We start from the raw sequence: 24,913 nt of genomic DNA, 5'->3' as shown, positions 1-24,913 counted from the left end.
ATGTGTATAGTCAATGAAGCAAACATGTGCACATGATGTTTGTATGTGTCTTTCCGCAGGTATATACCTAGGAGTGTGTATGTGTGGCTTTCATGCAAATGATAATGTGTTCAGATTGGGCATCAGAGATCGTTTAGCAGTTTGAAACGTGTACAGAAACTGAAATGGTGCCTCCGAATAAAGTCAATACGTTAGTGAAAGACCACCAGGGTTACGGAAGATGCGAAACAAATGGCGAATATGGCAGAGCTACAGTAAAGATTTTAAACAGTTTTAGTATCCCTTCGGGTGCAATTCACTATGATCTTTGTAAGCAGACACTGGACAATAACATAATAAGTTATTCAACTGGATGTTAAATGTAAACTAAAACAACAATGGGAAGCAGACATGGGTTGAAGGCAGCGTGACAGGGTCCAGGATGGACCCTGTTCGGGTGGAGTCGGGACACCTCCGAACCTGGGGAATGCAGTAAAACCAGGGCCAAAGCCAGAGCCATCCCTGTCCCAAAATCAGGGTGCAGGAGTTGTGGCACGTTCCCTAGTCCCTGAACCGCCCGCACGTGCCTTGATTAGAAACACCTTTACCACTTTCTGTCATACTATGCCTACCCATGCTGTTTCTGAGAAAATAAATGTGACCCTCGACACGTGTTTCACCGTTTTAGGATAATGACGGTTCTTCAGGAGGGATAAACCTTAGTTTCGACTTGCTTTCCAAAGCAGCTACATTCTGCAAAACAAAACAATAAAAAAAAACATTCAGTTTGTAACTGTTGTGTAACGCATAATAACATCTCAAAGTAAGTAAATACTAAATTATGCTTTCTGAGTTCTGGACTGGCATATGCAGTACTGTGATAGAAAATATACTCACTATTATATATATTGCGTTGTTTTCCAAATGAATTAGCAAGTAGAAATTGAAGTTAGCTGACTTTGACTTGCTTGTCAGTAAACGTTCTTGGTGTGGCAAAGTGTTTGTCCTAAAAAAAAGAAAACGTGAGTAATCTAAACTTGAGTTCACAAACCCGTCGTATTTGTTCTTATTTGATTATAGCTCTGTCTTTTATAAGATCAAAATATTATATCTCACCTCCTGCTTACCTTGTGTTTTTGTAAGCGTAGTTCAAGATGTGAATTTCACTGCTGCGGCATGATAATTGGCAGTGGACTGTTGTGAATGCTGCTCATTTAGAGCAGTGTAAGAACTTCTGTTGACCAGCAGTTCCGCTCTTGGCCTGTTAACAGTTTTGTGGTATGTTTTATTGAGGTGTCTATGATCATATCCTCACTCATGCTTGCTTTATTGAGGTGTCTGTGATCATAGACACCTCAATAGAACATACCACAAAACTATTAACACACTGTACCGTCTCCTGGACAGGGCAGATCCCAAGAAAAAAGAAAGATACATGACTGAGTGGGAGAGGGACCTGGGACGGGAAATAGAGGTGGAGGAATGGACAAAAATATGGACCAGACTGCATAAAAGCTCACAATGCATCACAAACGGGGAGGGGGGCTACACATTTTGCTATAGATATTATGTGACCCCGGTCTAAATCAACAGAGCTAACCCACATCTCTCGGACCAATGCTGGCGGGGATGCGCCACCCCCGGTTCATTATTTCACATGATATGGACCTGCCCAAAGGCGGAGGCATACTGGAGGGAGGTGATTAAACACATTAAGGACATCACGGGACTCACTATTCCTTGGGACTCGGGGATCGTTCTCCTAGGGGAAACAGAGGAAGGGGCATTACCGATCTTAGGTCACATACCTCGTTTGTGTACGCACTTACTCCTTGCAGCGAAAATTGCCATGGCCCGTCTGTGGAAGCATGAGGAGGGACCCTCAATAGCATTATGGTGGCACAAATGTTGGGACATTGCAGTAGCAGAAAAGGTGACTGCGATCCGGAACAACTCATTCACCAAAAACATGAACATCTGGGATCCTTTCATGGACTATGCAACGAGATTCCCGGCCCTGTCCAGAAGGCCACCACTCACCAGATGGTCACAAAGCAGCCCCCTCTGCTGACCAACTCAGAACCCTCAATCACAGTCACCCTTCCCAGAACTCTTGACAACTCTGCTAAACCCAAATGAATTATCGGACATTCGAGCTGGGCCGTCCACAGACTATTTTCTTATCCTCCATATGAACTTATATTTCTGATTATTGTGATTATTGATCAATTTCTGTTGTTGATGTATTGATTACTTTGTGCACCTTAATAAAATTTTGTTATGAAAATAAAAATAAAAAACTATTAACAGGCCAGGAGCGGAACTGCTGGTCAACAAAAGTTCTTTAACTCCTTCAGACTACTTCAACAAAATTAGATTCATCACCACCTACACTTCTAACACTAAAGACATCAAAAAAATATTGAAGAAAAGTGGTAGGTAATGGTAGGTTAGAGACTCCTTAGAAGAAGCGAGCCAGATAGAGTCCCTCAACTATAGCTAGCATTAGGTATTAGGTTTTACTGAGTGCAAGTTTGAAAACCTCTGTCATAGAGACGCCTGGGGTATGGTGAAGGGAGCCCATGTCAGGTCGAGAGAGGGAAGCCCATTAGTGAGCAATACCCGTAACCGAAGCAGAGTAAAAGTAATACATTTTGTCCTTTGGGAAATAAAGACTCTTGAACTATCCTTCAGAGTCTGGAAGTTTGTACTGCCATCCGCAACAGCAGACGGAGAGAGATACACAGCTGCATCTAAAACATACCTTGGTACACCAAACAGCATTTTGGGATTTTTAAAATGATATTATAATGATTTTAAAATGAAATAATCACTAGGGTAAATCCAAGTTTTTGCCATACAATATCAGGGATCGATATAATGATTTGATGATGGTCAGTTGTCTTGCTGACTCAGGGACCACTTCTGTGGACAAACGTTTCCCTTCCTGTAACTTGCCAGACAGCACTGCGAGCTGACGGTAGCTCTTGCTGTATACTACTCGCTTCCTGCAGGAGGCGGAGCTTGCCATGGCCATGTGGCGGATCACGTGACCCTTGTCAATATTTCTTGACGGCCCAGCCACCCTTGCGGCGTTAAGCCCGCAGCGGGGACAAGGGCGCAGCATTGATAGTACTGTTTGTCTGCTGATTGGCTCTGGGAGGCCGGAGGAGATCCTGTGTGTACTCTTGGTGCAGTGGCAAGTTTCCGTATATATTACAACTTTCCTGCAAGATTTCTGCAATTCTGGTGTATTAGCCTATTAAGTAGGACACTGGGAGACTGTGGAGGAGTTCTCTTTGATCTCAGGTATTCTCCTACAATTACTGCTATTTTAGGTTTCAACCCTTTATGGTTGCTAATTGGGACCTTTTATGTTTATCTACACTCCGAAAGAAGGGATCACTCTTGGGTCATTGCTTTGTTTAGTTGGACATTGGGGAGGAGAGACGGACTAAGGCTGCTCCTCAAGCCATCGGGTGTTCCCAAGGCAGTGCAAACATAATATATATATTTTTCAAATTCATGCTATATTGAATCTGATATTTGCTGAATGTCGTATATATTTTAATATTCGGGGAAGTGCTTTGGTAAAGTGTTTTGGGCTGCCGTCTCGCTGTCTAGCGTTCTAGCTCACAACGAGGCGTTTTAGTGGAGATAAGTTTTATCTACTCAAAGTGTTCTTGTGTTGTGCTTTGGAAAACATTTCTTAGTTATACTTGTCTACTATCTACTTATTTTTTGTATAGTTTGGGCTAACATGCAGTCAAGATTACCCTCCCTGAAAACGGGGATGCCTTTATCCATTCAACCAGTTCGCCTTAAATTTTCTGGTAACTCTGTAATTACTGCTCAAAAGAAACCAGCACTCACTTTGTGTTCGACCGTAATGGTAATAAAGTACCCTTTAAAGGGCCACCACTGCCTGATATTCGGCAATTCTGTAAAGAAACACACAAGGTCACTAAGTCTGATATTTTGAGTGATATTCCACCCTTGCAACCCGAGTGTCTGACTAAGTCAGTGCAGAGTAATTATACGCCATGTTTTCATCCTAAAGTCAGACCCCCTCCTCCATCCTTGCCTGTGTCGTGCATTTCTCTGTCTGACAGCGTGCTTTTACATAATTTGCCGCCTTCAGCCCCTGCTCCTCCTGAGGCCAACCCAGTTGCTTGTGTGCCTTCTGATGTTGCGGTAATCAATTTGGACTTGAATGAGTCGGAGTTTTCCCAACAACTACTATCTGAGGGATCTCTCCTGAACTTGTCACACTCTCCAGTTATGTTCTCAGAGATTGATCTAACTGTTCGGCCATTGAAGCCTCATATCTTGTTCCCACGCCACGGCGTGGTGCAGAGCCGATGGTGTTGCCTGTTAAGGTAGATGCGGAAGTAGCAACCCAGAATATGATCAATCTCACCTTGTCTGCTATGCATGTGTCATTACAAACGTTATCTAAACTTTTTGACTCTGTAGTTAACAATATGTGTGATCACTCTCAAAAACTGGATACAATTCTAGCATGGCAAGAGAATGCTACTTCTTTACTTCGAGCAAAAAACACTCCCGTTTCTAGCCGTGATGAACCAAATGTTCGCCCTTTGGCCATAACCGCCTCGCTGGGTATTCAAACTTCATTTGAGATACATGTATCTGCTCGTCCTAAATGTGCTCAATCTTCTATGGCTAAGACTCCTCTAACTCTGGCGGTGCCACTCATTGACGGCATCATATTGAACACTATGGATCCCGCCACTTTACCTCCGGTAACCTCTGTTGCTGCTCTGCCAAGTGTTGGAACCAGTTCGTCAGGGAGTGTGCCTTATACAATATTTACCCCTAAGGCCCTCTCTGACGTTTCAAAACCTCCATCAAAACCCTTGTGTAAAAAATCTAAAAATCAAGCAGCAGCTAAGAGGAACAGCTCATCTAAAACGAAGAGCTTTCTTCGTAACGTTCATGTTCCTCAAAAAAGTGCTCTTATTGCTTCTTCAGCGGTATCAAAAAAATATCACCAATTGGCCGCAGCACGTCTATCTGCCCCCGTTTCTGTGGGCTTTCTCAGTATTCCATCCTATGCCCTGCTTGATGCTTTGGTCGAAGCGGTAGTAGCAGTGGATGAACCCTCCATTACCAAGCTAGTGCCGGACAAAGTTACTCCTACAGGCCTGTCCTCCGCAAATGAACGAGGCATGACCTTGCCCCTGGAGTTCCATCGGCAAGAAATTTGCCGTTCCGTTGATACATACGTGTCTGGTAATGCTTTGTCTGCTCAAAACCTACTATCTTGCACTCATTTATCTTTACCTAATTGTCTTCCTAAACCAGTGGTGCTGTCAACTCCATCAGTGACATCTGGCACGGGTGGAACCGCCCACCCTTCTGTGCCGCTTGACAAGCCAACGGCAGCCTTTTTATCTCTACCTGTACCTCAGGAGCTTTCTGGTGCATCTAAACAATCTCTTTTGGTGGAGCTTGCCCCTGATCTCCTTGAACTTTTGCAGGTAGCCTTGCAAAAAGAAATTAAATCAACCTCCCCCAATGTCCCTGTCCCCCCGGCGATTGGAAAAGGACCCCCGCCCTTTCGGCCTTTACAAAAGCGACCAGCCAATTTTTGCCTGGTCCTAAACTGCAAACCTCTCCCATGTCCACAATATGTTTTAAACTGCAACTCCATCTCGAGCATTTTCGCTGATGTATTAGCATTGGAAGATATTAGCTCACATGATCTAACTTTGGTGGATTTTTTTTATAAATGCAATCCGCATGCAGTTCGCATTTGGATGCAATCACGAGTAATTCAGAACGCCATATGGTCTGCTAGAAGTCATTTGTACGAATTGGGCTTTGTTCTCTCCCTAGAGCCTAATGACAGTGCTCAATTTCTCAAAGAGCAACAACCCTCCATTTCTACTCACTCCACTAACTATGAAAGTCGTTTCCAGGAGCTGAGAGGACCAAGATTTCTGTCTGAGACTTAGGGGCCGATTCATGGAACAAACGTGCGCCGAAAATCCATGCGCAAGCAGGCGCAAGGGAGCGCAAGCGTGAGAAATGCAGCGCACGCGTGCGATTCAAGGAAGACGCTGCGCGTGTTTCCCGCTGTCCGTGCGCCCAATCCAGCCATGGCGCACGCAGGCATACATGGCGTGCGCTACGCGTACAGCAAAAGCATACATAGCGCGGCGCACACAACCAAAGTGGGCGGAACAGTGGGTGTAACACGCGGAATGGGGAACAACGCGTGAAAAAGAAGGCGTAACTGGGGAAGTACTGCAGGGGACTACACGGAACGCCCACACGCACGCGAACAACCCGTATTCATGGATCCGAATACGGGAAACCCGCGCACGGCAAAAGCCGCACACAGGCGTCAACATGTCCGCCACACGAAGGCAGGCGGAAGCGTCCCCGCGCACAGTACAAAAGTGCGCGCAAACAACAAACACGTATATATAGCTACGATGAATGCCCCATTTGTCGCAGCACCGATCGTTGGACACCGCAGGAGGAGGAGAATAGCCAGGGCACGCATTTTCGCACCACGGACAAGCCTTTTTGGGATGCCTGACGACCAGGTCTATGGCAGGTATAGGTTTCCACCCCATATCATCCTAGACCTGGTCAGGGAGTGGGAAGATGACCTTACATCTCCCACCCTTTGCTCCCAAGCATTGAGCCCCTTGGAGAAGCTGCTCAATGTCCTGCATTTTTTGGCCACTGGGTCATTTCAGCGGACTACTGCCATAGTGGGGGGGTCTCACAGGCCACGCAGTCACGCTGCCTACACCAGGTACTGGCAATTATGACAGCGCGCCCCTCAGTCCGCAGGCACATATACATGCCCAGAACACCAGCAGAAAGGCAGGCCGTTGTCCTGAATTTTTTCAGGGTGGCACACTTCCCCAAAGTGCTTGGTGCCATAGATTGCACCCATGTGGCCCTACGTCCACCTAGGGCCACTGAGCACATCTACCGAAACCGCAAGCACTGGCATTCCATCACTGCACAGGTGGTATGCGATGCAAAGGGAATCATCACCTCTGTCTATGCATACTACCCTGGCTCCACCCATGACAGTTTCATATACAGAATGTCCACCCTGAGCCGGGCCCTGGAAGCTGGGCAGCATGGCGACACATGGCTCCTAGGTGAGTACAAATGCCCTTGCACATGCATGCAAGTCACACACAGACAAATACCCAAACCCTAATAATCTCAACTATTATCACCTCCCCAGGGGACAGTGCCTACCCTCTGAGCAACCACATGATGACGCCAATCCGGAACCCCACCACCCCATCCCAGGTAAGATACAACGCCGCCCATATTGCAACTAGGGCCATAGTGGAGCGCACATTCGGAGTGCTCAAGTCACGTTTCCGCTCCCTTGACTGCTCTGGCGGGCAACTACTCTATGCACCACCAGTAGTGTGCAGGATCATTGTGGCAGCATGTGTCCTGCACAATGTTGCAACACAGCAGGGCGTCCCGGTGGACATGGTGGTGCCCCCACATCCCCAACCACAGGCACAGGTGCTGCCCATGGGAGGGGACAGGGCGCGTGGCGAGGAAGCCCGGACCCAGCTTGTGGCCACATTTTTCACCTAAACTCCTACCCCTGCGGAGTGCACACAGGCCTGGCACATACCAGGTGACAATCGATGATGACAAAGAGACAGTCAACTGTCACAACCCTACCACCCTGAGATAGTTGCCATGGAAGTGCCACATCGTCTGCATCCCTAGCTACTTAAACACAAGCTATCCTGTGTGACCAAAAGGCACACATATGACATATGACATGATATGGCCTATACACAAGTATTTCAAGGTGCGATGAGGCAGGGAGGGGGGAACAAGGGAAGACAGACAACGGTACTACTAGGCCAGGTGTCATTTAGATTGTGCAAGTGCAGGGGTAGGGGGAAGGGAAAAGTGCAAGGGGAAGGGGAGGGGGGGTGTAGTACAGGGGAAATAGACCAAAAAACAAATACATAGGTCAGCTGGTGGCAACTGCAAAGGTAAGTGCAGACAAGTGCTGGGAAGGGGGGGCTGTAGGGATAGAGAGACAGTACCGCAGTGCAGGGGTTGCCAGGGAGGCAGTGCAAGTGGAGAGTGGCTGGGCCAGGGACCGAGGTCGGTGAGATTGGCCCAGTTGCAGATCCAGTGACGAATTCCGCAAGGGAGAGGCAGAGAGAAAGCAGAAGCAAAGAGGAAGGTCTTGAGGTGCTTCCCGAACCGGAGATGGTTCCCCTCAAGTTCAAGTGAGGCAGGAAGGCTGTTCCAGAGGGAGGGCCCTGCCGCGGAGAGAGATCTACCCCAAGGTAGTTGCTCTGAGAAGCGGATGACCCTGACATGCAAGGTGTTCATTACACACACCTGCAAAACAGGCCATGGCCATCACTGTTATGTCACTCAAACCCTCCCAAACCACAACATGACATGGCAAGCAATACCCATACACCAACACAGTAACAATAAGGTACACATTGCCATGTCCAAAATGTACAGTGGCATCAGACAATGATGCCTGACCTGGAATCAGATGAAATGACAGACCAACAACCTCCCACCCAAAATAAGTCATTTCCAAATGCATTACAAGAGTTGTAGACGTAACATAACAATGAATGCCTGTCTACATGCACATTGTGCATTGCAAAATCAACACTGCAGCTTCTGTGTGCTGTGTCCTACTCCTGCAACACACTGCTCAGCGCACAGCACAGTGAACAGCCATTGTGTGTGATGCACACCCTGAGTATCACATCTAAGCGACAGACCACATCAAAAAGCAAATTAGGCATGTACAGGATCCATAATTGGTCACAGAACATGTGCTGCAGGGACACAGTGGCCACCAGAAGGCAAACAGTGTACACGTGGATATGCAAGGGTGGGAGTACATGTAGTGCATCAGAGTGCAAGTGTGTGGGTCTGCAAAGACATGCACTCAACATATGCATGTGCACTCAAGTGACCATCAGTGTTCTCTACACATCACATGTGAACATTCACCATGTGTACACCCCAGCATGTCAAACCACAACTATCCCCTCGCACCTGAAAGGTAAACACAACACATGAACAGGCATTGATCAGCAGAACACAACATGTACATAGGATACCACCATTACAATGTCAGAGTTCCCATCACACTGCAGGGCAAGTCTCAAGTATCAACAACAACCCCCCCCCCTCCCTCACAAATGACCATGACCCACTAAACAACTGCACCTGGGTCATGGAGCCTTCAACCCTCAATTCCACCTGGCCACAGGATCACCTTTACCCTTCGTCACCATCTCCCACCTTGTGTGTAAAAAGGTGCCTGCACCCTCAGAATCCACACTCATTTCCAAAATCACAAAATCCAAGGCATAAAAACGAACCAGAACACCCTCCAGTAGATGACTTGACGTAGCAGTACCTCACAAAGGCCAAGTACTACCACAATGATGCAACAACCAAGGTAGCACAGTAAAACAATGTCACAACAGGATGTGAACCATGTGTGGTACATAACATAGGATGATGCACCATGAACGGATGTGTACTGTCACAGCTCCCATGTACAGGCGCGGGAGTGTCACAAAACAACCACCCCACCGTGTCCCGGGTGCCTGCAAGGTCAAACTCACACAGGCCCCTGAGACCCTGGTGGGGAAGGAGGTTCAGGGATATGCAGTCGGGACAGCTGTTGGCACAATGGATAACTGGAATGAGTGGCAGGAGAGGGGAGGAGGAATGACACATGAAAGTAGGGAATGCACGAAAATGTACTACCTGCATGAACACATACACAATCCAAACAAACTTGGACATCATTGTCATGGCCTTCTGTAGTCCAGGCTTAGGAGTGGTACGAACCAACCACCCCCTCTAGGGTTTTGGCGCCTGCAAGTTCGGGGCTTACACAGGCATCCGCAACCCCAGCGGGGAAAGAGGGTTAGGGAACGTTGCTTGGATAGGTACGGGAAGCAGGAACACCGGGTAGAGGGTACAGAGTTCAAAATTGCATAGGATTCCGGGTGATTAGGGGGAAAAAAACATACCAAATTGAATCACACATACATCCATGCATTAGTGCACCCCCCAGCAAGCCTATGCAGAGCAGTTTGAAAGAAAAACAACAAGACACTTAGCTCTGGTTTTGAGTGCTGGCCTCCTGCCTGCGCACTCTCAGGTCCGGTTACAGGAGCACTGCAATGCTGCAAAGAGAGCCACAGTCAACAACCTGTACGTGCCAATTACACAAAAACACACCACCAAACATGCCCCATAGCAACAAACTACTCTACAAACAGACAATCTGGTGTAGATGCTTCGTACCCATATATAACATTACCCCTGTGACGGGTCATACACAGTCAATGCAGTAAGTCAGCCGCCGGTGGGTGCGTGGCAAATGGAACACCAATGTGTCACAATTCACACAACATGCAATGTTCCCTGGGTAAGCAGACAGACCCATATAGCAAGCCATGACTTCAGAGCAAGTTGCGTACCACCATGACCGAAACACAGTTGGCAGTGCATTTATCATAAAGTACATGGAAATGAAATGCACTGCACCCGAGTATGTCCCTTGCTGTATGTCCCTGTGAGCTGCCCCTTTTCATGTCTCGGAAGGCTACATGGTTGATATAAGTGCCTCAATGGACCTTGGTGTACCGGAGGGTATGTGCCACTGCCCCTGCAGGTGTCCCAGACAACCTTACAATCAACAGCCATCAGTCCACCAACACATCTGAGCTGCATTGTGTGCTTCAACACCAATATTCGTCCAAGCTCACCCTCAGTGCTGTGACTAAGCCTGCATGTGCAACTCGCCTGGTGCAAGCTTTGCTGTGTTGTGGCCCCCCTGTGCTGCTCACCTTGCCTGGAGTTCCTTGGAACACGTCAGCAGTTCTAGGATGTAGGTCTGCAATCCCTGTGCCTCTGCTTGTGCACACATGTGCATGTGGGCACCAACAAACGTGTCCAGAATTTCGTCGTCCAATGGGCCATGTCTGCTGGCAAAGGTGCTCTGGAGGCTCATCCCCCTGCAGAAAGGGCATGAAACACATGATTAATGCTTCAAAGTCATCTGTGGGTGTCTCTTCAGGCATCTCATTACTTGACCATGTCAGAGAGTCACATCATAAATCAAACCATCAGTCCGTCTTTCACATCCAAAGTGTGGAACACTATCTACAGCATGAATTGCAACAAGCACGTGTACAGTAAAGATAAGAAACATACTACACAATGCATAGCAATTAATGTACACATTAATCATGAAACACCCCATCTAGCAAAAGCTGTACAGTGGACAATAACACCAAAATCATCCCCACTAGGGGTGTAAACACAAGTCACACAGCACCAGACATGCCACAGATATGACCGTCCAAAGCCCTTGTGTAAAAGTTTGTGACACTGAACCATCCTTGCGAGCTCATGGATAAGGGAGGCAGGAGTGGCATATGTGAGTCAAGGACCCCAAGCAGCAAACACATACACAAGACAAGCCTGAAGGGCACAGCTGGAACAGACAGTGGATGCCTTCAAAAGCCACAAAGCACCGCACCGTCACATGAAAGCACAATAGACAAGCAATTTTAAACTATATTAACTATTAACTAATTACACTAACTATGGAAAACCTACATTACCTAATTAAACTAACTATCAAACAGAAACTTAACTAAATAAACTAAAAGAAAAATCAAAAATGGCCACATACGACCCGGGGGGAGGGGAGGCACCCAGGAGGGGGGAGGTACAGGGTGCTGCTCAACATCCACATGCGATGATGCTGAGCCAAAAAAAAAACCTCCATGGGCTCAACGCCTGCACAGCCCGATCTATGTGGGAGATAGATGGTCGTCCGAGTCTGGCTCATCCTGTAAAGGAGGATGTGGCACAGTAGCCTGGCCACGCCTAGCCGCAGCTTGCCCCTCATCGGCAGCAAGTCTGCCGGACGGGTGAGCCTGGTTCTGTGTGGCGATGTGACGTAGGTCTGCATGCAGAACCTCACGTGATACACGTGCTTCCTCTTGCAAGGTAGCACGTGTAACACGGAGTTCCTCCTGCAAGGCCTGGCTGGACAACCGCTGCACCTCCCGGCAAGCCTGTAGCTCAGCCGAGATGGTACGCTCAAGCTTTGCAAACCTCTCCTCTGCCTGCTGCCTCTGGGACATCATAAGGACACCCAGAGTGGATCTGAGGGAAGCATACTCCTCCCTCAGGGCATCCATGTGCGCCTCTGCGTGAGCAGCAATTGCTTGACGCAGAGACGACATTTCAGCCTGGCGTGCCCTGTCTGAGGCCGCCATGCCTAGCCTGAGCGAGCGGGCCGTGGACCGTACCGCCTGCTGCTGGAGAAGCACCTTCCTAGCAGGGGGAGCACAGATCGGGCCACACGCTCCATGCTCTCAGCGATGTTCTCCATATCTGCCCCCTGCCGTTCTGCATTGGCAGTAATGTCTTGCTCCCACTCAGTATACTGCGGTTGAGCGCGGCGACCGCGTTGCCGGGCTTGACACCTGCGGGACCCAAGGACCGGGGGTCCTCGCTGTGTTGGAACCGCCCGCGGCTGCACGACTACATGCCCCCGTCGACGTGATGTCCCAGGCACATCAGTGACTGGTGTGGAGGGTGACCCTGCGTCCCGATCCACCAAGGGCGGAGTAACAAAGACTGTCTGATCCCTCAGTGCAGGTGTCGGAGACAGAGGAGTGTCCGCATCAGAATCACTCACCCCTGACACATGGACTTGATGCTCATCCAACTCAACATGGACGTCAGAGTCGTCATCAAGGCTGGACTCATAGGCAGCCAGAGACAAGATGGACTGTAGCACTTGGGGGTTTTCGTGGCCTACCACCCCACGACCCCCAATAGCGCCGGGTTGATGTAGTGGTAACAACCCTGTGTCTGGCATGACAACACCTTCCTCCGCCTCCATTGCATCATCACCTGAAAAATAGAGAGAAAAAAGGTCACTACACATGTCAGAAGCACACAACACACACACACCGACTGCAAACGCATCAGGCAGACATGTGACACACAACATATAACCTGGCATGCATGCTGGGTCAACTTTGAATTGCTTCTGTGATCAGACCTGTTGAAAGGTGGCAGTTTCCATGGAAGTGGGTCTATGCAGTGCAGAAAATGTGTACGCCACTCACTACCTACATGTACAAGGACTCCAAGGTGTGTGCCAGGAAATGTGAAGGCAGTGCAATGTCAAATTCAGACATCACGTGCATTGTGCATTCAATGTGTACCATATCTAGAAGCCAAGCACCCCTCCACCCCAGTACCAAAGCAGGGATGCCTAGCATGGTATCAAAAGGCTGACCATACACCTGTGTTTTGACAGGCAGTGTTGACTGGCATCAACAGCTTAATGTGATTCAAGTGACAACACTTCAAATGATATTGGGACAGTAAGCAGGACACATGATGAAAACTCTGGATTCCGCCCATGTGTGAAGAAGACACAACAACAGTTGGACAGAGTCATTGGCCATTGAACAGGCTGAGGCCTGTGAGCCACACAGATTGTCAGACCCTAAACATGTGTGCAATGCAGGACTGAGCCACAGTTGACATGGGAAGTCTGATGAGATGGCAGGCAATGTATGTAACCAAGGACTTGTATTACAGTGATCATCCACTCAAGGACACATAGGGGCATGCGTGCAATGCACATGGAGCATGAATGGGCACTCATGTCCCTGTGGGACATCTGACCTATGCACAGTACAAGTGAGATACCCTGCATCAAGTACTAAGGCTGTACCACACGGCATATGTTTGGCAGATTCTACGCTGGAAGTTAGCATCTACACAGGACGCATGAACAAGAAAGTACACATTGGCAAGATTGAAGAACACCAGTGCAAAGGTGGAACTGGGGTGCAGAGTGGCAGAGGAGGGGCAAGGGAGTCCCCGCATGCAGGCAGAGGAGACATGCATGACGGAAGCATTGCATTACTTACACATCAGAACCATGTACACGTCACATGTAGCGGCAATCATGCACAACACATCCCACAAGTAAAACACACACGTCCTCAACAAACACGCATCAACACTCACTGGACTGGGCATCAAAGTCCAGCATCTCTCCCACTCCTTCGACCAATTCAGGTGGTATGAACTCCGCAACGAGTTCCTCATGCGGAGTGAGCTCTTCCTCCTCTGGTGCAGGCCCACCGCCAGTCACCAGAGTCAAGTTTTAATTAGAGGCACGCTTAGCCTTAGTGCTGCGTTTGATGTCATTCCAACGCTTTTTGCACTCTTGCGCCGTGCGCACCTCATGGCCGAATGAACTGACATGTTCCGCAACATGCTTGCAGTGGGTGTCACGTTGGGCAGCTGTAGTCTGACTATTGGCACCCACTAGCATGTCACGGCTGTGGCCCCGCACATAGTCCACGAGGAAGTCCAGTTCCTGCTTACAGAAAGGCTTCTTCCTCGACGTGCAGGAGGTCGTGGCTGTGTGTGGGGTCCCAGCATGTGCTGCAGGTGCAACCTTCCTCCTCTTGGACTGTGGCGCAGACCCTGGCTGGCTAATGCCGCCCTGACCAGTATGGCCAGTGGGTTCGGTGGATTGAGCCAAGGGAGTGGCAGGTGGAGGGATGACCAAAGGCCTGACTTGTGTCAGTGGCTGCTGGGTGCCCACTAATGGACCCTGCGCAGCAACATCAGCTGTGGCAGGGTCATTGACCGCAACGGTCCTGGTTGGCAGACTCACAACCGGGGTGCTGTTGGGTGCATCTGCCCCTGCACTTGCCAACACCCGGCTGTTCGGGGCAGCAGATGACATGACTGCCCCAGGGACACGTGTCTTGGTCTCAGCAGCCCGGCCTGCCCCTATGGTTTCCCCCCTGGCCTGTTGGAGATCTACCAAGGGCTCTTCAAGTGCCAACGCAGCCTGCGCTGGCAGACCCCGAGCCTGGGTGGCGGTGTCCACAGCTGCACCTGCAGCTACCACTACCCTTGGGCCCGTGGCAGTCGATGGAACGGACTGCCGGGTCACACGGGCGCCAGTGCCAGATGCAGATGCAGAAGCTGCATCCCCCGGAACCACAGGGGGTGGTGGCATGACTGCACCGACACATGGCACAACATTGTGCTCAAGTGGCGCACCCCTGCCTCTTCCCCCTCTGTGGCCGCCCTGGACACCCTGGAGTCCCCCTACTCCCTGGTCACCATGGCCACGTCCCCGACCACGCCCGCCACGAGGAGGACGCCCAGCTGAGGCGCCCCTCACCTTTGGTGGCCTCCCAACCATGGCACAGATGTAGTAGTGCCGGCACAGATGGAGTGGTGCCAATGGGAGGTGTACACCACAATTGACCTGGGCAATTGGGGTGAAGGGGGTGGGAAGCAAGATGTTAACAGCCCCCCTGCACCTGCAAGGCTGTATGTGACCCCGGTGATGTAGTGACGGGTCACACAACGCTCAGGCACCCCAAAACTGCAGTAAAACCGTGCCCGCAACCCTGCAGCCTACGTGCGTGGATTCAACCTCCCGCAGTACGCGGTGGCACCCAGTAACACGAATAACGCGTACGCGTGGGACACGCAGGCTACTATGACATCGAAAATGGGTGCGATACACAGGGGCACCCGCAGTGGGAAAAAGAGCGTGTGCGACTCACCGTCTGACTAGCGCGATGCAGAAAAACACACGTAGCCAATAGCCCCGCCAAAAGAAGAGATACGTCCTTGATAGCTGTGAAGTTGTGATGGCGCGCGAAACAACAGGAAGCAGCAACACACGTCGGTCTCCACGAAAGACACGTACAGCGAACTGCTGGGCCCGCTCACCTTTAACCCGTGCTGAGGGAAACGCACGCGCGCGTCACGTCAGTTACGCACATGGGCCCTTTCCTCGTATGACACGCGGACGTGCAGTTTTTCACGCGCGCTGAAATGCCCATGCACGCCTGTGCGCGTCACGTCACAGGGGCGCTTGCGCTTGAGGGGCCTTCTTTCCAATGAAGGGCTAAGGGCCTTTCCTCGAATTACACGCTGACGTGCCGAATTTTCACGTGCCAAATCACTCCGTATCAAGCTGGCCACGCGTAAGCACACGCTCCTGCCCAGAAGGCCGAACTACTGCCCCCCAGAGCCCCGAGCACGCTCCCACCTGCCATCTGCTGCTGCCTGACTGCCTGCTGCCCACGTGCCCTGCCATTTGCTGCCTGCACATCAGCCAGGGGTGCTGTTGCTGTGACCACCCCTGCTGGAACCGAAGACTCCCAACTGGGATTCCATCGCTCCACAGCCCAGCCCCAGGACCCAGTTGCCCACCCACTTCTGCCTCTGGGGTTGTCATGTCGGGCACTGCAACATCTGGCACCACTGACAACCCCCGGCCGGAGAGGCAGAGGGGCACCAGCTTCAGTGCCAGGGAAGTTGGTGTCCTGGTGGAGCAAGTCCTGGGGCAATATGATGCCCTCTTCGGAAGTTCCCGCGCCGACAAGGAAGGACGGACTCGGATCTGGACTGACATCGTGACTGCCATCAACGCGGAGGGGGTGGCAGTCGGCGACTTACAACATGTCAAGAAGCGCTGGGAGGACTTCAGGTCCAGGACCCTGAACAAGGCCCGGCGCCTCTTGAAGGCAGCGGATGCCAAGGGGCGCCGGGGCCACTTGTCGGAAGATCAGATGAGGGTCCTGGAACGCATATCACCAGCGCTCCACGTCCAGGTCCTTGAGAGGCAGACCCGTCTGGAGTCGAGCGGTAAGTGTACATGCATCCTGATTGTGAGCTGTGCGTGTGGTGATGTTTCAGTAGTGTGCAGGTTGCACATCTGTTTGTATGAGGTCGAGTATGGGTGGGGGTGTACAGGGCCGTGGGGCTAACACATGCGAGGGCTGTAATGTGTGAGACATGGATGGTGCTTGTGTGTGTAGGCTTGCATGCCAAATGCAGTTGTGTGGGCACACATGTTTGGATGAATGTGTATGTAAGTAGACATGTCCGTGATGTCACGCATGTATGTTGATTTCAGCTGCATGTATCAGCACTGTGTACATGTGCATTTGTGTGTATTTGACAAGGGTGCAACAATGATGCAACATGGATGCATGTGACAGCGGGACGTGGAAGCCTGATTGGCAGATGTGACATGGATGCCCATCTGAACACTGCGACACTTGGCAGAGGTGTACACATGCATGCAAGTGTGGTGGTGTGTGTACATGTGTGGTGCACTTCCTGTGTTGCATGTGATGTCTGGCTCAGCTTTGCCTGCTCATGCTGTGGTATGTGTATGGATGGTGCTGGCAGTTGCGATATGGCTGTGGTATGGCTCATGTGTGCGAGTTGAAATTACATGTGTGTTGGGGATTGTGATGGCATGTCTGAGGTTTGCCAATGTCACTCATGTACAACTGTCATGTGTGTATGTGTCCATTGTACAGTGCTCTGATGCCTGTGTTTTATTTCTCCCTGTCTGCAGCGTCAACTGATGAAGAGGGCGGAGAAGGTGCTGTGGAGCACAGCGGCGGGGATCCCACCGCCAGCCGGAGATGCAAGGCCCGGCTCCCCTCCCATGTTGTCATCTCGTCGGGAGTGAGGAGTCCGGTGCCGCGTCCAAGGCCGCAGCTGCCGGGGGGAGGTCCAAGAGGCGGAGGTTGGAGTCGGACTCCTCGGCAGTTGAAGGGGCAGCTGGGACCCCACAGGGCCCAACGGGGGAAGATGGCACGGAGTCATCCAGGTTGGTGGGGGGTTTGGTGGAGGAGAAGGCCGTGCAAGCAACAGAGACGGGGTCTGGAGGTGGGGATCCCACTGGTGCTAGTGGTGCAGTGCAGGACCAGGGACAGGAGGCAGCACAGGCCACCGCGGAGGTGCCTGTGTGCAATCCTGTCCCTGATCCTGTCCCAGCATCATCTTGCACCAGCAGGGATGCCTACGTCCAGACCCGTTTTCAGGCAGGGGATGAGCAAACGACAACTGGCCTTCCTCTGCCTGCGGACGTGGCTATCCGGGTCCGGGTTGAGCCTGTCCTGACGGGTGTGGCGTTGCGTCAACGGGCCATGCGAGGTGACCTGCAGTCTTTTCATGAGGAGACTGCACGTCATCTCGAATGGCTCGTTGACCACGTCAGCCTACTGGGACAGGTCACCCAGGCCGGATTCCTCCGTTTGATGGGGCTTGCTACGAGCCCCTCCTCAACTGAACCCCCTACGCGCCAGTCGTCCTCCGTGCCATCTTCCCACCCATCAGTCACCTGGGTGCCCTGTGGAGCTGCCTCTGACGGTGCGGCCAGGCTGGTGGAGGAGGCATCCCTGCCACAGTCGGGAGTCCGACGTCCAGCAGGGGTGGCCACATCAACGACTGCACCCCAGCCGGCGGAGGATGTGCAGGCAGCAGGAGGCAGTGCACGGGCAGAGGCACAGCAGCAGCAGCAACGTGGTGGGAGCCATGAAGGCTCGGGGCCTTCAACATCGGAGAGGCAGGCATCGGCCGGTGGGCAGGAGGACCCAGGACTGAGAGTGTCTTCCGTGTGGCAGCGGTTGTGCCACGCCATAGATGCGGAGCGGCAGCGGGCGGAAGAGGCACGGCTCACAATGGTCAGGGTGGAGAACTCCATGCGGAGGGCCCTGAGGCGGGCCGAGTACCTCGAGGCAATCCGCAGGGGATTGGAGGGGGACACGTCGACGGCCCTGCGGACCCTCGGGGCCATGGAGGAGGACCACCTCCGGGACATTGAGCAGGAGTTCGATGATGCCCTGGCCCGGGACATCCAAAAGTGAGCCGTCAGACTAGCCCGCTGTCCTTGTACATAGTTATGTAGTTAGTGTTAGGTTTCCTTTGTTTTTGGATTTATTTTGGACCTTTTGGACATTGGCCACATTTTTGTATATAGTTTATTTTATTAGTTAGTGTTGTTAGATAGGTTTCATTTCTTTTGTTGGGATAATGGACCCTGGCTTGTTCGTCTGTACATAGTTCACTGTTGGATTTTATTTTTCTTTCACAATTTACCCATGGAGCAATGGCTTTCAATTATTATTTCCCATTGGATTTTCTTTTGTGGACAGTGACTTTGGACACCATTCCTTTGGATTATGATTTTTGGTTTTGCTTTTTTTCATGGACATGCTTCTTTTCATTTTTGTACATTCCCATTTCTGTTTCTTTATTTTTGAATCTATTTATGTTTCCTTTAATACATATTTTTTTTATCAAACTTCAATGTGTAGTATCATCTCATTGGTTTCATGCATATCATGATATGGGTTTTGAGATTCACTGACACCCATTGGGTGTATGTGAGGGACATGTGTTTGTTTCGAAACTTGCAATTGGTGTTCTGTCATGTAATTGCCATATCTGAGCAGGTGGATGCAATACTTGGGTGGGTGTTTTGCATTTGGAGGCTGACCATAGGGACCAGGGATCTAGATTGTGATGACATGTTGGCTGGGGAACATGAGTTGGGGCCTGCTGGCAGGTGCCCCACAGTGCTGGGGGGTGGGGGTGGTGGGGAACATGAGTTGGACATGGGTGGGGGCCTGCTGGCAGGTGCCCCACAGTGCTGGGGGGTGGGGGTGGTGGGAGACATGGGCGGGGGCCTGGTGGAGGGTGCCCCTGCACTGCTGGGGGGTGGGGGTGGTGGGAGACATGGGTGGGGGCCTAGTGGAGGGTGCCCCTGCACTGCTGGGGGGTGGGGGTGGTGGGGACATGAGTTGGACATGGGTGGGGGCCTGCTGGCAGGTGCCCCACAGTGCTGGGGGGTGGGGGTGCTGGGGAACATGAGTTGGACATGGGTGGGGGCCTGCTGGCAGGTGCCCCACAGTGCTGGGGGCTGGGGGTGGTGGGGAACATGAGTTGGACATGGATGGGGGCCTGGTGGAGGGTGCCCCTGCACTGCTGGGGGGTGGGGGGGGGTGGGAGACATGGGTGGGGGCCTGGTGGAGGGTGCCCCTGCACTGCTGGGGGGTGGGGGTGGTGGGAGACATGGGTGGGGGCCTGGTGGAGGGTGCCCCTGCACTGCTGGGGGTGGTGGGGACATGAGTTGGACATGGGTGGGGGCCTGGTGGAGAGTGCCCCTGCACTGCTGGGGGGTGGAGGGGGTGGGAGACATGGGTGGGGGCCTGGTGGTGGGTGCCCTTGCACTGCTGGGGGGTGGGGGGGGTGGGAGACATGGGTGGAGCCTGGTGGAGGGTGCCCCTGCACTGCTGGGGGGTGGGGGTGGTGGGGAACCTGAGTTGGACATGGGTGGGGGCCTGCTGGCAGGTGCCCCACAGTGCTGGGGGGTGGGGGTGGTGGGGAACATGAGTTGGACATGGGTGGGGGCCTGCTGGCAGGTGCCCCACAGTGCTGGGGGGTGGGGGTGATGGGAGACATGGGTGGGGGCCTGGTGGAGGGTGCCCCTGCACTGCTGGGGGGTGGGGGTGGTGAGGACATGAGTTGGACATGGGTGGGGGCCTGCTGGCAGGTGCCCCACAGTGCTGGGGGGTGGGGGTGGTGGGGACATGAGTTGGACATGGGTGGGGGCCTGGTGGAGGGTGCCCCTGCACTGCTGGGGGGTGGGGGTGGTGGGAGACATGGGTGGGGGCCTGGTGGAGGGTGCCCCTGCACTGCTGGGGGGTGGGGGTGGTGGGGACATGAGTTGGATATTGGTGGGGGCCTGGTGGAGGGTGCCCCTGCACTGCTGGGGGGTGGGGGTGGTGGGAGACATGGGTGGGGGCCTGGTGGAGGGTGCCCCTGCACTGCTGGGGGGTGGGGGTGGTAGGAGACATGGGTGGGGGCCTGGTGGAGGGTGCCCCTGCACTGCTGGGGGGTGGGGTGGTGGTAGACATGGGTGGGGGCCTGGTGGAGGGTGCCCCTGCACTGCTGGGGGGTGGGGGTGGTGGGAGACATGGGTGGGGGCCTGGTGGAGGGTGCCCCTGCACTGCTGGGGGTTAGGGGGTGGGAGACATGGGTGGGGGCCTGGTGGAGGGTGCCCCTGCACTGCTGGGGGGTGGGGGTGGTGGAGACATGGGTGGGGGCCTGGTGGAGGGTGTCCCTGCACTGCTGGGGGGTGGGGGTGGTGGGAGACATGGGTGGCGGCCTGGTGGAGGGTGTCCCTGCACTGCTGGGGGGTGGGGGTGGTGGGGACATGAGTTGGACATGGGTGGGGGCCTGGTGGAGGGTGCCCCTGCACTGCTGGGGGGTGGGGGGGTGGGAGACATGGGTGGGGCCTGGTGGAGGGTGCCCCTGCACTGCTGGGGGGTGGGGGTGGTGGGGAACATGAGTTGGACATGCGTGGGGGCCTGCTGGCAGGTGCCCCACAGTGCTGGGGGGTGGGGGTGGTGGGGAACATGAGTTGGACATGGTGGGGGCCTGCTGACAGGTGCCCCACAGTGCTGGGGGGTGGGGGTGGTGGGAGACATGGGTGGGGGCCTGGTGGAGGGTGCCCCTGCACTGCTGGGGGGTGGGGGTGGTGGGGACATGAGTTGGACATGGGTGGGGGTCTGCTGGCAGGTGCCCCACAGTGCTGGGGGGTGGGGTGGTGAGGACATGAGTTGGACATGGGTGGGGGCCTGGTGGAGGGTGCCCCTGCACTGCTGGGGGGTGGGGGTGGTGGGGACATGAGTTGGATATGGGTGGGGGCCTGGTGGAGGGTGCCCCTGCACTGCTGGGTGGTGGGGGTGGTGGGAGACATGGGTGGGGGCCTGGTGGAGGGTGCCCCTGCACTGCTGGGGGGTTGGGGTGGTAGGAGACATGGGTGGGGGCCTGGTGGAGGGTGCCCCTGCACTGCTGGGAGGTGGGGGTGGTGGGAGACATGGGTGGGGGCCTGGTGGAGGGTGCCCCTGCACTGCTGGGGGGTGGGGTGGTGGGAGACATGGGCGGGGCCTGGTGGAGGGTGCCCCTGCACTGCTGGGGGGTGGGGGTGGTGGGAGACATGGGTGGGGGCCTAGTGGAGGGTGCCCCTGCACTGCTGGGGGGTGGGGGTGGTGGGGACATGAGTTGGACATGGGTGGGGGCCTGCTGGCAGGTGCCCCACAGTGCTGGGGGGTGGGGGTGCTGGGGAACATGAGTTGGACAATGGGTGGGGGCCTGCTGGCAGGTGCCCCACAGTGCTGGGGGCTGGGGGTGGTGGGGAACATGAGTTGGACATGGATGGGGGCCTGGTGGAGGGTGCCCCTGCACTGCTGGGGGGTGGGGGGGTGGGAGACATGGGTGGGGGCCTGGTGGAGGGTGCCCCTGCACTGCTGGGGGGTGGGGGTGGTGGGAGACATGGGTGGGGGCCTGGTGGAGGGTGCCCCTGCACTGCTGGGGGTGGTGGGGACATGAGTTGGACATGGGTGGGGGCCTGGTGGAGAGTGCCCCTGCACTGCTGGGGGTGGAGGGGGTGGGAGACATGGGTGGGGGCCTGGTGGTGGGTGCCCTTGCACTTCTGGGGGGTGGGGGGGTGGGAGACATGGTGGAGCCTGGTGGAGGGTGCCCCTGCACTGCTGGGGGGTGGGGGTGGTGGGGAACCTGAGTTGGACATGGGTGGGGGCCTGCTGGCAGGTGCCCCACAGTGCTGGGGGGTGGGGGTGGTGGGGAACATGAGTTGGACATGGGTGGGGGCCTGCTGGCAGGTGCCCCACAGTGCTGGGGGGTGGGGGTGATGGGAGACATGGGTGGGGGCCTGGTGGAGGGTGCCCCTGCACTGCTGGGGGGTGGGGGTGGTGAGGACATGAGTTGGACATGGGTGGGGGCCTGCTGGCAGGTGCCCCACAGTGCTGGGGGGTGGGGGTGGTGGGGACATGAGTTGGACATGGGTGGGGGCCTGGTGGAGGGTGCCCCTGCACTGCTGGGGGGTGGGGGTGGTGGGAGACATGGGTGGGGGCCTGGTGGAGGGTGCCCCTGCACTGCTGGGGGGTGGGGGTGGTGGGGACATGAGTTGGATATTGGTGGGGGCCTGGTGGAGGGTGCCCCTGCACTGCTGGGGGGTGGGGGTGGTGGGAGACATGGGTGGGGGCCTGGTGGAGGGTGCCCCTGCACTGCTGGGGGGTGGGGGTGGTAGGAGACATGGGTGGGGGCCTGGTGGAGGGTGCCCCTGCACTGCTGGGGGGTGGGGTGGTGGTAGACATGGGTGGGGGCCTGGTGGAGGGTGCCCCTGCACTGCTGGGGGGTGGGGGTGGTGGGAGACATGGGTGGGGGCCTGGTGGAGGGTGCCCCTGCACTGCTGGGGGTTAGGGGGTGGGAGACATGGGTGGGGGCCTGGTGGAGGGTGCCCCTGCACTGCTGGGGGTGGGGGTGGTGGGAGACATGGGTGGGGGCCTGGTGGAGGGTGTCCCTGCACTGCTGGGGGGTGGGGGTGGTGGGAGACATGGGTGGCGCCTGGTGGAGGGTGTCCCTGCACTGCTGGGGGGTGGGGGTGGTGGGGACATGAGTTGGACATGGGTGGGGGCCTGGTGGAGGGTGCCCCTGCACTGCTGGGGGGTGGGGGGGTGGGAGACATGGGTGGGGCCTGGTGGAGGGTGCCCCTGCACTGCTGGGGGGTGGGGGTGGTGGGGAACATGAGTTGGACATGCGTGGGGGCCTGCTGGCAGGTGCCCCACAGTGCTGGGGGGTGGGGGTGGTGGGGAACATGAGTTGGACATGGTGGGGGCCTGCTGACAGGTGCCCCACAGTGCTGGGGGGTGGGGGTGGTGGGAGACATGGGTGGGGGCCTGGTGGAGGGTGCCCCTGCACTGCTGGGGGGTGGGGGTGGTGGGGACATGAGTTGGACATGGGTGGGGGTCTGCTGGCAGGTGCCCCACAGTGCTGGGGGGTGGGGGTGGTGAGGACATGAGTTGGACATGGGTGGGGGCCTGGTGGAGGGTGCCCCTGCACTGCTGGGGGGTGGGGGTGGTGGGGACATGAGTTGGATATGGGTGGGGGCCTGGTGGAGGGTGCCCCTGCACTGCTGGGTGGTGGGGGTGGTGGGAGACATGGGTGGGGGCCTGGTGGAGGGTGCCCCTGCACTGCTGGGGGGTTGGGGTGGTAGGAGACATGGGTGGGGGCCTGGTGGAGGGTGCCCCTGCACTGCTGGGAGGTGGGGGTGGTGGGAGACATGGGTGGGGGCCTGGTGGAGGGTGCCCCTGCACTGCTGGGGGGTGGGGGTGGTGGGAGACATGGGTGGGGCCTGGTGGAGGGTGCCCCTGCACTGCTGGGGGGTGGGGGTGGTGGGAGACATGGGTGGGGGCCTGGTGGAGGGTGTCCCCTGCACTGCTGGGGGTGGGGGTGGTGGGAGACATGAGTTGGACATGGGTGGGGGCCTGGTGGAGGGTGCCCCTGCACTGCTGGGGTGTGGGGGGGTGGGAGACATGGGTGGGGGCCTGGTGGAGGGTGCCCCTGCACTGCTGGGGGGGGGGGTGGGAGACATGGGTGGGGGCCTGGTGGAGGGTGCCCCACAGTGCTGGGGGGTGGGGGTTGTGGGGAACATGAGTTGGACATGGGTGGGGGCCTGCTGGCAGGTGCCCCACAGTGCTGGGGGGTGGGGGTGGTGGGGAACATGAGTTGGACATGGGTGGGGGCCTGCTGGCAGGTGCCCCACCGTGCTGGGGGGTGGGGGTGATGGGAGATATGGGTGGGGCCTGGTGGAGGGTGCCCCTGCGCTGCTGGGGGGTGGGGGTGGTGGGGACATGAGTTGGACATGGGTGGGGGCCTGCTGGCAGGTGCCCCACAGTGCTGGGGGGTGGGGGTGGTGGGGACATGAGTTGGACATGGGTGGGGGCCTGGTTGAGGGTGCCCCTGCACTGCTGGGGGTGGGGGTAGTGGGAGACATGGGTGGGGGCCTGGTGGAGGGTGCCCCTGCACTGCTGGGGGGTGGGGGTGGTGGGGACATGAGTTGGATATGGGTGGGGGCCTGGTGGAGGGTGCCCCTGCACTGCTAGGGGGTGGGGGTGGTGGGAGACATGGGTGGGGGCCTGGTGGAGGGTGCCCCTGCACT

The 24,913-nt window shown here is 55.1% G+C and overlaps 1 protein-coding gene across 2 annotated transcripts in view; it reads left to right on the top strand.

Moving 5' to 3' along the window:
- Positions 1-24,913, top strand: part of LOC138582125 (zinc finger protein 282-like) — a 240,604-nt gene that overhangs the window by 151,617 nt on the left and 64,074 nt on the right. The gene's annotated exons all lie outside the window — the stretch shown is intronic.

Source organism: Ambystoma mexicanum, chromosome 3q (assembly GCF_040938575.1).
Source record: "Ambystoma mexicanum isolate Mex_15411 chromosome 3q, UKY_AmexF1_1, whole genome shotgun sequence".
Lineage (NCBI taxonomy): Eukaryota > Metazoa > Chordata > Amphibia > Caudata > Ambystomatidae > Ambystoma > Ambystoma mexicanum.
The sequence above is the reverse complement of the archived record's forward strand: the minus strand, read 5'-3'. Positions and strand labels throughout refer to the sequence as shown.